This window comes from Cetorhinus maximus, chromosome 21, assembly GCF_964194155.1.
Source record: "Cetorhinus maximus chromosome 21, sCetMax3.hap1.1, whole genome shotgun sequence".
Taxonomy (NCBI): Eukaryota; Metazoa; Chordata; class Chondrichthyes; order Lamniformes; family Cetorhinidae; genus Cetorhinus; species Cetorhinus maximus.
In genome coordinates, this window is record NC_135899.1 from 88398399 (window position 1) to 88413491 (window position 15093).

The 15093-nt window shown below is 42.5% G+C and overlaps 1 protein-coding gene across 1 annotated transcript in view; it reads right to left on the reverse strand.

The window, feature by feature from the left end:
• Positions 1-15093, reverse strand: part of nkain1 (sodium/potassium transporting ATPase interacting 1) — a 512964-nt gene that overhangs the window by 382730 nt on the left and 115141 nt on the right. The window lies entirely within an intron of this gene.

The window sequence follows — 15093 nt, forward strand, 5'->3', positions numbered from 1 at the left end:
GAACCCTTGCTATGTCGAACACCCTTAACCACACTTCCCCACCCACCCCCCCCGCAAGCCTTTACACAGCACAATAACCGTACGATCTTTCTTTACCCATTACCCCTTCTCCTCCTCCTCCCCTACAAGTCTCTGACTTAATAAATTTAGGCAGTCTGGAGGATTTATGACTCTTTTAGATTTTGTTCTCTTCCCATTAGGAGGAGTGGTAGTCTCAGTTAGATCCTCAATCTCTTTCTCAGAATTTTCCTTATCTGCTTTTAAAGGCTGGATTTGCTCTTCCATACTCATCTTTCATGTTCTTCAGATTGGATCAAAGTTCAAGAATTTCATCAGTTTTGGCTGTTAATTCCACATTCAACCAATTGTTCTGAGTCATCAGCAATTTCTTTCCCTGTTTCAGGCATTTTTCATAATCCTTAATAGATACTTCTAATACTTGAAGTTCATCAAGTCCTAATTTTTCATTAGCATACCTGAAAGTTGGTTCTCTGCAATGAACTGTTTCTTCTTAGCCGAGCCTAACTCGCCTGGGCTATCCTTCAAGCACACATTCTTCAATTTTACTTCGGCGAATTATTTCAGAGACTCTTCACATTTCTTTGTGAGAACTTTTACTTTCTCTTGCAACTGTTCAACAATTTTATTGATATTCTAGGTTCTTGATTTTCATTTCAGCCATTTCATCTTTCAACAGCTCGATGGTTCTCAGTAAGTTTGAGGCACCCAATGCTTTTGCTTCTAGTCCCTTGATCTTCCATATCAGATTTGCATTTTCCTATCTTATTTCTGCCTTTTCTTCTTCTGTGTGCAGCAAATCTTTGTCATTCATTTTGATTTTACTGTTGGCCAGGTCTGTCTCCAGCAAAGCCTTAATTTGTTTCAGTTTTGTAATCGTGCTGCTCATGGCTTCATTATCTACTCGCAGTTTGGAAAACTCTCTGGCTTTTCCTTTCAATGCCTCCTCTTTTCCATTCATCTGGTTCTTCAGCTCTTCAGTCTCTGTCTTGTAGTTCTTGGGTTCCTCCTGGAATACTGAACATTGCCGAGTCTTCTCTGCCAACTGGTCATTCAGTGCATTCAGAGTGACATTAAATTCATTTTGCTTCTGTTTGTAATTTTCAAGAGGGACAAACTTTTGACCCGAGAGATCCTTGCAGCTTCTGAAGGTCTTTCAATAGGTTTTCCTTTTCTTCGCAAAGTCCAAATGCTTTGCCTCGAGTAATTGTAATTGAACAGATTCACCTCAAATTTTTACTGCTGTTCTTCCATTCTGCTATTCAAGACAGTCTTCATTTCTTCATGCTGCCGAAGGGTTATGTGGGTGCTCCTTTTGGATTTGATCCTGAAAGATGATTCGCTGTTCTTTCAGATGTTTATTTTCTTGTTGAACTCTACCAACTCACTTCGCTTCAGTGAATTGCTTTGTCACTACCAATAGTTGCAACACAGCTTTTTTCTGTAGTATTCAACATCTTCTTTAACTCGTGCTTTTTTCAGGATCACCTATTGATTCTCCGAAGGGTCTTTCAGGGCAGCAATTCCTTCAAGTACCTTTCCTGCCTAATGTTGTGCCTGGCTGTACTTGTTGAGCTCTTCCAACTCAGCTTTGATATGAACATCAATAGTTCAGTTTTTTTTTTGCAGGCTTTGTTGCTTTTGGGTCACATCAGATAAAAGGTAAGTTCAGCCTTTTTCTGACTTTTGCTCACCCTTTTTTGTGATCTGGCTAGGAGCTTTGAATCTGTGTTCGATCAGGGGTCTGGCAATGAACCTCCATGTCGGCAATGGAGCTTCTTTTTAGGTGATCACCAGCTGTGTCTTCAGATTAGGTGCAGTTCACTATGGTCAGGCTTCAGTATCTTCAGTTTTTCATGCTTTGTGATTCTGGGTTCCTTCTCCAGCTTCTTTGGGATTTCAAGGTCCTTCCCCTGCTGCCACCATGGTGTAAGGTTGTTGGATGTCTGGAGACTCGTGTGATTAAACATAAACCATTTATTGGTAACCAATAACTATATACATAGCACCTAGATAGGGCTATACCTTAGAGATATCATCATGCCTACTTCTATCAAACCCTCACTGCACCATTCTTGCCCTATCTTCATCATAGTATTGTATATTGTATAACATTGTATAGTGGGTGGGGCGGTATTCTTCTCCAGTCCTACACTAACCCTTGCTATGCCAAACACCCCTTATACTACGCTCAACAGCTCTTTAATTAGGGTTGAATTTTGCGGCCCCATCACAGCGAGGACGGGGCCATAAAAAGCAGTGAGCCATTCAAAAGTCCATTGACTTTGGTGGATCGTAAAGTCCCACCAGTGTAAAATTCCGCCTTCAGTGCTTTCAAAATGATGGGTGGGCTGCCAATTTCCACACTTGCTTGACTTTGGCCATTTTGGAGGCTGGCGAGGTGACATCATCTTGCCGGAGCTGATAGCATCATGCCACATTTTACGTTCTCATGGGGTGGTGGGTTGTTGGGGAGAGGAGGGCTGTGCCCAATTTGCAGATATTAAATCTGCAACACTTTTGTGCTGGATTTTATCAAGACACATTTCACCATCACTCTTTTCTGAAACTTCCTGTTTCAATTTGTGCTATTTTTTTTAAAAGAGCAAAATCTAAAATAAACTTGTCCAATTTTTTTTGTACAATTATTATTTTTGGGTGAATGTGCATGCCCATGAAGGGCATCCAGAAGGCAATGTGACTAAGGAGATAACACACTGAGACTCAATGCAGGTGTGAAAGGCTGAAGAGTTCCCTCTGGGCTCTAATTTTCTTGACTGAAACACATAAGATCCTGAGGGGACTTGACAGGGGGAATGTGGAAAGGATATTTCCTCCTTTGGGAAACTAGAGCTCGGGGGTCATGGCTTAAAAATAAGGGGTCATCTATTTAGGGCAGAGATGAGGAAAAACATTTTCTCTCAGAGGGTTGAGACTTGGAATTCTCTTCCTCAAAAGGCGGTTGAGGCAAAGTCCGTGAGTATCTTTAAGGCAGAGATAGATAGATTCTTGATAAGCAAGGGGGTGAAAGGTTATCAGGGATAGGCAGAACACGCGATTAAAATCAGATCAACCATGATCTTATTGAATGGCGGAGCAGGCTTGAGGGGCCGAGTGGCCTACTCCTGCTCAGAGTTCAAATGTTCATATGTAAGTATGTTTCTATGGGGTTTATTTTAACTTGCCCTAATCACATTTATCAGAAGCATGATTTCTTCAAAATGGTTGGGCGTTGTTGTAAATTTATTGTCCCACTAAATGCCCGCACTCCGTCCACTGCCACTTTTAGCGCCCGAAGCAGCTTGGCACTTTGCCCCATCCAACCACTAAACCTCTTTAAATATGCAAATCAGGGATCTTAGGTCCTGCAGCCCGAAGCAAAAGTGAGGTCTGATAAATATTTTTTTTTCCTTTGAAGCAGCAACTCTGTTCACATTCAATGAATTTATCAAGTGAGGGAAATACAGACAAATCAACTAGATCTTTACTGGTTAAAAAAAGTTAATTTCTTGCGCACATTTATGGGGTACAAAAAGAAAAAAAATCGAAAACCAGCGTGAACAATTCATGCATAAAATTGAAAGCCATATTGAGCGTGTTGATCGTTATCTATGTGGCTGCATTCTGAATTATCAATGCTTGGAGACCCCAAAGGGTATACATTCATTTAGACAGGATTAGCAAAAAGAACCAGAGTTATAGCAATTAGATTGTTTGATCATCTGCACAAAGTGCAGCCACTTTTGATTTTCGCTTCTGAGAACTGAAGAACAAGATGGAGGCTTTGAATTTAAACTTATAATAGAGCCTCCAGTTATCCAACATAATGGAGAGGGTGCTCGCTCTCTCTCTCTCCCTCCCCTGGTGGATGCTGCAAGACACGACGTTGTCCAATCAAAATTCTTCACAAGTCCTTTCAGAAGACGTACAGATGAACACTACTGGTTTTATTTTAAATTTTGTTATGCTGGATTGATTCCAGCAGTACCCACTGCTCTGCTGAGCCAAGGAATTCTGCCATCTCCACCAACTTCCAAAACCCTCTGCCAGATAACAGAGTGAGGGAAATGATTTGGTCAGTAATTGATGTTCCCCTGAATGCTCCGTTATATTTGAAATTCAAATGGGCTGGTTTGAAATTGAATGTTAAGCAGCCAAGGTCAGGCTGGAAGGGGGTCGATAGAAGATAAAATCATGAGGGAGTAGGAATGGGGGGTGGTGGCTGGGGGGGGTGTGGGGGGAAGTGGGAACAGAGAAATGCAGTGAAGCAAAAAAACAAAACTTTTATAACCATCAGAGAACTCATTCATCCCAGAGCTTATGCTCTTGGACCTGTGGTGAGAGAGTTCAAATTCAAATGAGTCTTGGCAATCTCACCCAGTCCACAGCACAAAGCTGCCAGGAAATTTCAACACAAATTGGCAATGCTCAAAAAAAAAACCCAATGAAAATGCCTCTTGTGAGAAATGGAAACATTGAACTCTTAACTGCTCCATTGTTTTTCTTTTCTCTGTGCATCACTGCGACAATGAAATAGGAGCTTTAATCTGTATCAAGCCTGTACTAGTCCAGGCCTGATGGAGATTGACAACGACGCTACAACATCTTGCATTTATATAGTTCATTTAATGCAGTAGCAAAATTTGACATCGAGCCACATGTTTGGGCAGGTGACTGAAAAGCTTGTTCAAAAAAAGGCAGCCTTTAAGGAGCAGAGCATAAAGCCCCATTCCCAAACACCAATATCTTCAGCATAAGCACAAAAATGGGGGAAGAAATCCTCAATCCCATATCCTCGACCTGCTCAATATTCTCTTTGCTGTCCACCCATTGTATACTTTCCTAAACTCCCAAGTTGTCCAAAGTTCAGCCACCTATATCCTGACACACATCAGATGCTTCTCACCCATCACCCTCTTACTGGATGACCAAAAATTGCCTTCTTGGTCCTTAACTTATTAAATTCAAAATCCTCATTATCAAATCCCCTGTAATAACCTTGTGCCAGCCTCTCTTTTGTAACTTTCTGAAGTGTTCTGTGTCCTTTGGTCCTGGACCTGCCAACTTTAAACCCTGTACCTCACACCTCATCTCTATCCTACTTTAAAAACCTGCTCAAAATCCTTTTCTAAGCAAGTATTCAGTCACCTCTCATGACAAACCATCACCTAAGCTCGGCATTTGTTCTTCCTCTTGTTTTCCCACTTGCGAAACAGCTTGGGAGGGTTTCTACCTTAAAGGTGCCACATAAATGCAAAGATCTCGTTTTTGTAGAATTTGTCCTATTGAGAGCATCCACTGGACTTGGATTTATAAAACAACCTTAGCATCACTCTCTGAAACAACTCAAAAGCATCTCACATGGGTCATGTGGAGTGATGGTCATTATGCAGAAAATTACAATTTTGGTCACAGGAACTCTCAGCATAAAACAAAGGGATGAGTAACCAGTCAGTGACCTATCAGTTTTAGATTTGTAGGTTCAGATAGAAAGCTATTCTTTTCATTCGCTCTCGGGATAGGAGTGTCACTGGAAAGGTCAACGTTTATTGCCCATTTCAAATTGCCCTTGAGTAGGTGATGGTGACACAACTGAGTTGCTTGCTGGGCCGTTTCAGAGGGTAGTTAACAGTCAACCACATTGCTGGAGTCCAGTGTAAACCAGAGCGTAGAATGATGGCAAACATCATCTCATAAACTACATAAAAACCCATTTAGTTCATTATGACATTCTGGTAGTTTTAATGGTTATTAATGAGACTAACATTTTATTCCAGATTTACTAATTAATTGAAACTAAATTCCCCAGCTGCTATGGTGGGATTTGAACCCGTGTCTGCAGGGCATTAGTCCAGGCTTCTGGATTACTAGTCCAGTAACATTGCCACTATTTACTGTCCCCCTAAAAACATTGATAAATACACCAGAAGAGCTCACTAATGTATTCAAACATTGCCATGCTCACATCCACCTGAACCACCAGACAAAGATCTCAGTTTAATGCCATCTGAATCATTGGAAGCACAGAACTTTCAACAGTCCAGAACCCCTTCTGTACTACACTGATGTGTCAGCCTACACGATGTCCTCAAGTCTCTGGAGTGGGACAAGAGTGCTACAACTAAACAGAGTTAACATGAATAGGCTTCCCTTTTCCAACTTGCTGCTGTCCTCCACTAATGGCCTTGATCTTTCAGCTTGGCTTTGTAACCAAAAATCAAAAATGATACACTTAAGGGGAAGCTAAATAAACACGAGGGAGCAAGAAATAGACGATGATGCTGATTGGGTTAGATGAGGACGGGCGGGAGGAAACTGGCGTGGAACATAAATGCTAGCCTAGGCTAGTTGGCCCAAATGACCTGCTTTTGTGCTGTACATTCTACATAAATATGTTCTACACTTGTACGAGTTGGAGCTGAAAGTTGGAGATCCCTTGCTAGCTGTATGAGTAAGTGCATCACCTGATGTCATTCCAGCTCATGCACTCCAGGAACCCAGGGTGCATCCCCTGTTTATAGGGTATGCTTACATTGTTTCTTCCCTGTACCACCAAACTATTCAGCTTAACTGGTCAATGCCAGTGCACACCCTCCACTGAGACTCCTCCTCCTGATCTAACCTTATCAGCATCATTGGAATGCTGTTGCCCTGAAATCCTGTCCCTTTACATGTACCAATTTATTTTTGATATGGTCACTCCTGTTGGGCCATGGATATCAGTGCCCTCTTGGCTGCTCACCCACTGACTATTCTTCCCGTGTGAGTCAAACCAAGCAAGTATCAGCTGGGGGCATCACAGCCAAGCCTGGTTTTGTCCTCAGCCGGGGTCCAGAGATGCACGCACTTTCCTGGGCCAGTCTCTGCCATCAGTAAGAACGCAACCAGACAAGTAAATTTTGTTGAATTTTAGTGCTCATTTTTAAAAAAAGAAATGATGAATGCTTCTTGTTTGAAGATCAAGCCTTCTGGTAGCTAAACGGGGGCTACTGGACATCATTCAGGATCCAACCTTTAGATATATCGTTTCCCAGTGCTATTGGCTTAATTTTGCAAGTCCACGGCGTATCACTGAGTATCTACTGACTCAAGGTTGGCCCTGCATCATCTGTATGAGGCCTAACAGCTTATTTAATAAACTGATCCCGAATGCAGTGCACAAATGACACTTCAATCCATTTTACCATTCAACGCTGATCTTCAGGCCCATAAATCAGGTGTTCCTCAAGGGTCAGTAGTTTCTTTTAAACTCGCCCAATTCAGTTTTCTATCTGACCAGGGTAATTGGTCAACAGTTAATACCAAAAGATGTGATTTCACTTCCATCTCTTGACAGCCATCTGGAAAAAGCTTAAGAGTTATTGAATAGTTTTTTTTTAAGACTATCTGTATTTATATTTGGACTTTGCTCATCCATTTTTCCACCATTTCTCTCTCCAAGTTTTATGATGAATGTAAGGGAACAGAAGAGAAATTAGTGTGTACGAGTTAGTGAGGCCCTATTAATGGCAACATTGAATGGTATCCAATTCACAACATGGTATAAGTAGCTTCAAAAAATGTAACAGACATCTGATACATTAAATGGTCCAAAAGAAAGTCAAGGGTCTTATTTGTTTAGTCCTAAACCCCTCCATAGGTTGCTGGACTGTATTGTAGAAGATAATTTGCATTTATACAACGCCTTTCACAACCTCAGGATGCCCAAAGCACTTTGAAGTCAATTAAGTGCTCCTAGCATTCTCAGACTCTGCCACCCTGTTCTTATATTACTGGACCCTAAACCCTCATCCCACATTCACAGAATCACCCCATTATTAAGTTGGGAAAATGGCAGTGGACATAACTCCCTGCTCATATAAAGTGCCTGCCCTGCCAATGTGCAATGTTATAGGGGATCTGTTGGTCGGTGCACATAAGTATATCCATCTCTTACATGCGTAAGATCACCAGTTCTGATTGCAGACCTGCACGGCTTTCCACAGTGCAGGCAAGGAGGGATTGTCTGATTTTGTTGGGAGTGGCCTGGTCTCGCTAAGCTTTCCTTTTGTCCTCAGCTGCCTGTATTCTTTACTGTTCAAAGAAAACAATGGTACTACATAAGATTGCTGCCCATGCAGGTAGTTCTTTCTGGTGTATTTTTCTCCCAGTCTGCGGTAGACGTACCAGATTTCCTTCGAGGTTCGTCTTCAAGGAGTCCTTGAACCTTAACCTGGGCCTATCTCACAGGCAGGGTCCAAGTTGAACTTGTGAACAAATGAGCACCTGAGGGATTTTTTTTATCATCAGTCATGCATGTCCGCTCCTTAATATGAGTTATGACGACTCTTATGATGAGTAAATAAAAACAAAGTGCTGGAAAAACTGGAAAAAGAAACAGAGTTAATGCTTCAAGTCCAACATGACTCTTCAGAGAACTGAGTGGCTTGCTGGGCCATTTCAGAGGGCATTTAAGAGTCAATCACATTGCTGTGGGCCTGGAGTCACATGTAGGCCAGGCCAGGCAAGGACTGCAGATTTCCTTCCCTAAAGGACATTAATGAACTGGATGGGTTTTTATGACAATCGACAATGGTTTCATGGTCATCATTAGATTTTTAATTCCAGATTTTTTTACTGAATTCAAATTTCACCACCTGGTGTGCAGTCCTGCCCGAGACCCGAGGTGCACCAGGAATGCTCTCCTCCAGGAGGAGCGCAACAACCACCATGAGCTACCCTACTGCACACCTGAGGCATCAAAGCGTGAGCGGCCCAACCAGATATCCACACCAGCCTGGCCCAACACTGCAGCCTTGGCATCGTTGATGACCCAGAGCAGTGATGTTGCAGGTGGGCATTGAATGTTGCACTCACCTCGAAATGGTGAATGAGGTGAAGGTGGACGGCTGCACGCCACTTATATCCAGCTGTGGTTCAGGCCGGTCTAATTTCCCACTGCCATGTAATTGTGGGTGGTGGGGGGGTGGGGAACATGATTCCAGCAACTTGCGTTTTTAATGAGTATTCATAACATGCTAATTAGCCTCTCTCCAAATTTTCCACTGTCCCCGCCACTGGCGGTACTGGAAAATTCTGTCCGTGGGTACACATATAAAGAGAGGTGCAAAAAGGGAAGGAAATATCTCTTGGTTTTGTAGGCAGTCAGGTTAAGAAATGACTGACAGCAAGACATCGATTTAGTAACTGAATGAAAGAACTTACAGAAGTCTTGGCAGAGCTGGTACTACCCCTGTATTCACAAGGTTGAAGGAGAAAGCAACTTTTGAATATATGATGAATCATCTTAAGACATTTTGAAACATGATTTATAATGTGCATAACTATGCTTTTTTGTAATATCAATTTAACATGTTCTATTTGCAATGGACAAAGAATTTTGGGTAAAATCCAATGAAACTTTTCTATTTATAAACACATGGGGTTTTTTTCCTTTAATGAGTCCTATCAGTTTCTCTGTATATGCTGAACTTGCTGGTGTATGCTGGCAACACTGTCAGCATTGCGGTTTTCTTAGTTCAGTTTGTAGTCTCTGGGTTACAAGATTGGGGGTCTGAGTTCCCTCCAAAGAGTTTGATTCCATCGTCTAAGCCAGTACCCCACAGTGCAATACTGAGAGCGTGCTGCATTGTCAGAGGTGCTACCTTGCAGGCAAGAATTTAAGCCACAGCTCTGTCTTCCGTGGGCCAACTAAGACAGGTTAAGAGTACAGTTAACAAAGCATACAGTACCCGAGGCTTTATTAATAGAGTACAGGAGTAAGGCGGTTATGTTAAACTTGTATAAAACACTGTTTCGCCCTCAACAGAAGTATTGCGTCCAGTTCTGGATGCCACATTTTAATATAGATCTGAAGGCCATCGAGAGAGTTCATAAAAGATTCACAAGAATGGTTCCAGGGATGAGAAACTTCAGTTATATAGTCAGAGTGGAGAACCTGGGGTTGTTTTTCTAGAAGAGAAGCTTGAGAGGAGATTTGATAGACACATTCAAAATCATGAAGGGTCTGGACAGAGTAGATAGGGAAAAACTGTTCCCACTCATGGAAGGATCGGGAATGAGGGGTCACAGATTTAAGACAATTGACAGAAGAAGCAACAAAGACATGAAGAGAAACTTTTTTCACACAGTGAGTGGTTAGGATCTGGAATGCACTGCCTGAGTGTGTGGTGGAGGCAGGGTCAATCAAGGCTTTCGAGAGGGAATCAGATTATTGTCTGAAAAGGAAGAATATGGAGGGTTATGGGTAGAAGGTGGGGGAGCAGGTGGGGGTGATACTAGGTGCATTGTACATTTGGACAGCCAGTACAGGCATGATGGGCTAAGTGGCCTCCTTCTGTGCTGCAGCAATTCTGTGATTCGGTGTGATCTACCCAAGCCAACTTTCAAGGTTCTTGATTCCCAAAACAACCAGGGGCAGTGAGTGGGTAGAAGTCCCAATCCTCTGGAACTCCACTTACTTTGTCCCCAACAGAGTTTCTGGCAGGTGGCACCAGCATGATGGGAGCTGCAATGTTCGATGACAACCTTTCACCACCCCAAAAGATGAAATAGAATAGTACAGCACAGAAGTAAGCCATTCAGCCTGTTGTACCTGCACTGGCCTTTCGGAGGAACAGTTCCATTAGTCCCACTCTTCAGCCTTTTCCCCCCAGAGCCCTGCAATTCTTTTCACCTTCAAGTATTTATTTTTTTTGCTATTTATTCGTTCATGGGATGTGGGTGTTGCCAGCTAGACCAGTATTTATTACACATCCCTAATTGCCCTCGAGAAGATGGTGGTGAGCCGCCTTCCTGAACTGTTGCAGTCTGTGTGGTGTCGGTACACCCACAGTGCTGTTAAGGAGGGAGTTCCAGGATTTTGACCCAGCAACAGAGAAGGAACGGTGATATATTTCCAAGTCAGGATGGCGAGTGACTTGGAGCAGAACTTCCAGGTGGTGGTGTTCCCATGTGTCCGCTGCCCTTGTCCTTCTAGATGGCAGCGGTCATGGGTTTGGAAGGTGTTGTTTAAGGGGCCTTGGTGAGTTCCTGCAGTGCATATTGTAGATGGTATCCACTGCTGCCAATGTGCGATGGTGGTGGAGGGAGTTAATGTTTGTGGATGGGGTGCCAATCAAGCGGGCTTTGTTCTGAATAGCATCAAGCTTCTCGAGTGTTGGAGCTGCACTCATCCAGGCAGGTGGGGAGTATTCCATCACACTCCTGACTCTACCTTATAGATGGCGGACAGGCTTTAGGGAGTCAGGTGGGTTACTCACCACAGGATCCCTAGACTTTGAGTCGCACTTGTAGCCAGTATTTATATGGCTAGTCCAGTTCAGTTTCTGGTAAATAGTAACCCCCACGATGTTGATAGTGGGGGATTCAGTGATGGTAATGCCATTGAATGTCAAGGGACGATGGCTAGATTCTCTCTTGTTGGAGATGGTCATTGCCTGACACTTGTATGGCATGACTGTTACTTGCCACTTGTCAGCCCAAGCCTGGATATTGTCCAGGTCTTGTTGCATTTGGACATGATCTGCTTCAGTATCTAAGGAGTTGCAAATGGTGCTAAACATCGTGCAATCAGCAGCAAACCTCTCCACTTCTGACCTTATGATGGAAGGAAGGTCATTGATGAAGCAGCTGAAGATGGTTGGGCCTAGGACACTACCCTGAGGAACTCCTGCAGTGATGTCCTGGGGCTGAGATGATTGACCTGCAACAACCACAACCATCTTCCTTTGTGCTAGGTATGACTCCAACCAGCGAAGAGTTTTCCCCCCGATTCCCATTGACTCCAGTTTTGCTAGGGCTCCTTGATATCACACTTGGTCAAATGCTGCCTTGATGTCAAGGGCAGTCACTCTCACCTCACCTCTGCCGTTCAGCTCTTTTGTCCAGGTTTGAACCAAGGCTGCAATGAGGTCAGGAGCTGAGTGGCCCTGGCGGAACCCAATGTGAACATCAATGAGCAGGTTATTGCTAAGCTAGTGCTGCTTGATAGCACTGTTGATGACCCCTTCCATCACATTTATCCAATTCCCTTTTGGAGGCTATTATTGAATTTGTATCCCCTATCCTAATTGTTGAATTAAAGTAGATCTATTTAGATTACAGAAATTTCTGATTCATGAGAAATTAACTGAGTGAAAAGGATAACATGTAGCTATGGATTCTTGGGCTCCTCTAAAGATATTTTGATGCTCAATTTTATTTTGTTGTTGAACAATAAAAATTCAATAAACATCACATATAGGACAGTTACTGCAGATAGTAATTCAGTTTTGTGTGGAGGCCAGGGGAGGGATTGAGCTGTTTTAAGACACAAAGCAAAAGTTCCACTGCTCTTCATGAATTGTTTTCTACATGTGAAGCAAACCAATGTGAATATGTTTCCAGACTGTCCCAGGCAGAAGGCAAGAAGGAAAATACCAGAGGAATTTCTAACCTTCAGAAACCAGCAGGGTCCACATTATCTTTAAAGAGGTGCTAATGCCCTCTGTGACTGCCAACAATCAAATCCCAAAGGAATGCAACAACTCCCTTTGCATTTCTAATGCAGAGCTCTGGCAACAGAGATGGTATGTCTGCAAAGGATACAAAGGACCCTGACTCCTCTATTAAGCATCTCAAGATTTCAGACATGGGAAAATACTTCCTTTGGCCAAGGCCCAGGAGAAGTAGTGGGAGGTACGTCACATGACCTCTCCCAAGCTGCTGGAACCTGTAATATTGCCGTGTGGAACGGAACCCAGCCAGCCCACCATTTTATCATCCAACAGATAGCAGCAGAAAGAGCTCTGTCCAGGTGAACAGCCTCCCGCTCATCTAACTGTGAACTGCTGGAACATTGGAACTTCTGTATCTGTGTCTTATTATGACGTGGCAGATGATGCATTCCACAAGGGAAACCTGGTCACACTATCACAATAGTTTTCCCATTTGTATTTATTACGAGAATGTGTGTGCACTGAATTCAAAAGTAGAGTCCACCAAGGCCTTTAGTGATCTTAAAATATAAATTAAATTATTTATTAACAAAATAAAAGATTTCAAGCACATACATAAAAGACTACAGTTAATTACTACTATAACAAATACTAAAACTCCTAATTGAACTGACTCCCAGTTATATACCCCCTTTAAGGCAACAATCCAAAATCGGTTTTATATTTAAAACAAACTCAGCAAGTGAACACAGTACCCGCTTGATAGTTTCTCTCTCTTTAATATGTAAATTCTATTGATCCATATGTCTTTGAAAATGTATCTTCCCGTAATATAAAAAAACTTTCATGTTGCCAATATTGTCAGTAACCTTTTGGGAAAAAATAAACACAGTCATTATCTGGCTAGTTGTAAACAGACTAACATCACTGAAATCTAACAATCCCTTCATTTATCTAAAAATGCAAATTCTCTTCACACCTTACATGCTAAGCCAGCATCTGTGTTTACACATTAACATGTCAAGCACATTTCTTCACCTAGCTTCTTTTGTTGATTTCAAGCTTGCAGTCTACTTGACTCCAAATGTAATTAAATCACACAGACAGGCCCAACTATAATCACACCCATAAACCCACTTCACAATAAACCAGAAAAGTATTATGAAAATTATTATACTTCCGTCACAGCCTTCAAGACAAATTCGTCTCTACGTGCCTTCTCCCATCGTTCAAGTCTTCATTTCTGGAAAGTCAGATCCCCCTGCAACAGTTTCAGCCTGTTAACTTCTGAATGAATACACCACTGGGCTTTTGATTCTGGACCCATGTAAAACCATAACTCTTATTTTTATCGTAGTCTTGCCTGTACCCTTTTCTTTCCCTTATCCCTCTTTTATTTTATGAGTGCAGAAAGGGGCAAATGTTGTGATACCCTTTTCCCGCGTTTTGCGTGTGCGCAAAATAAACCAACCCTCTTATTTCACCCTATCTCAAGTTTTGCTGTGGGTTGATTAATAGAGGATTAGGTCACTCCAAACTGAAGGGCTGGGGAAAACACACCACCACTTATAAAAGGAGGAAACCAAACATCAAAAACACCTTCCTGTTTACGGACGGGTAGCGAGAGGAGAAATCAGGGCTGTTTAATCCTCCTCTGATCTGTAACATAAATTGGGAGCTCAAGTCCAGGAAAACCCAATCTGAATTCGGCCAGAATCCAAAATTTAAAAACGAGCCTGAATTGGACACTGAAAGAAACCGATTGGAAGCCAAAATGTAGGTGGGGGAGGGGGGTGGGAATCGGTGGCTGAAACTAATTTTAAGACATGTAACTTACTAGAGAAAATTCTGTGTCATAACACTAAGAAAATGGTAACATTTGATGCCCCACTGTTTGTTCAGCAGGAGAATCTAAGCAGGGAAAGTTTGGAGACCCTTAGCACAGATGAACTGAAAGCTGTAGCGAGGGAGATACAAGTTTAAGTTGTCCTGCAAGATCAAAAGAAAGGAACTAATCCCGGCCTTGGCGGAACATTGGATCCGACTGTTACCTGTTTGAGCTTGATCATGAATCCAAAGCCCCCCCACCCCCTGGCCAATTTCGAGCTGGAAAAGCTTAAATTGGAGCTGGAATTTAAGGGGAGGGAAAGGGAGAAAGAGAGGGAAGTTTAGGAAAAGGAAAGGGAATTCCAGCTCCAAAAATTGGAAATGGAGCTCGCAGCTCAGAGAGAGAGAGAGAGGGAGAGAGCAGACAGGTAGCCACTGCAAGGGAAAAACTCTCACCCAGCAGCATCCCCTCAATTCAGCCATTATCAAACCACTACACTTTTTAAGGTAGAATATTAATGGGAAAGAGGGGGAGGATATTTTTTAAAAGCCCTCAACAAAACGAAGCAACACATAGAAACTGACAAGCTTAATTCACAAAGAAATTTCACCTTGATCAACACAAAATAGGTTAAAACTTGATACGTTATTAAACGAAACCTCTGTTGGTTCTCGGAAAGTTTCGGTTGGTGAAGGACAAAAACTTCTAAGTTTTTACAAAGATGAAAAAGCCTTTGAGTTTTGGCAAAGGCCCAATTAAAAATTAGCTTCTGTATGGAATTGTTTCTTGGTAAATGAACTAGCAACAGTG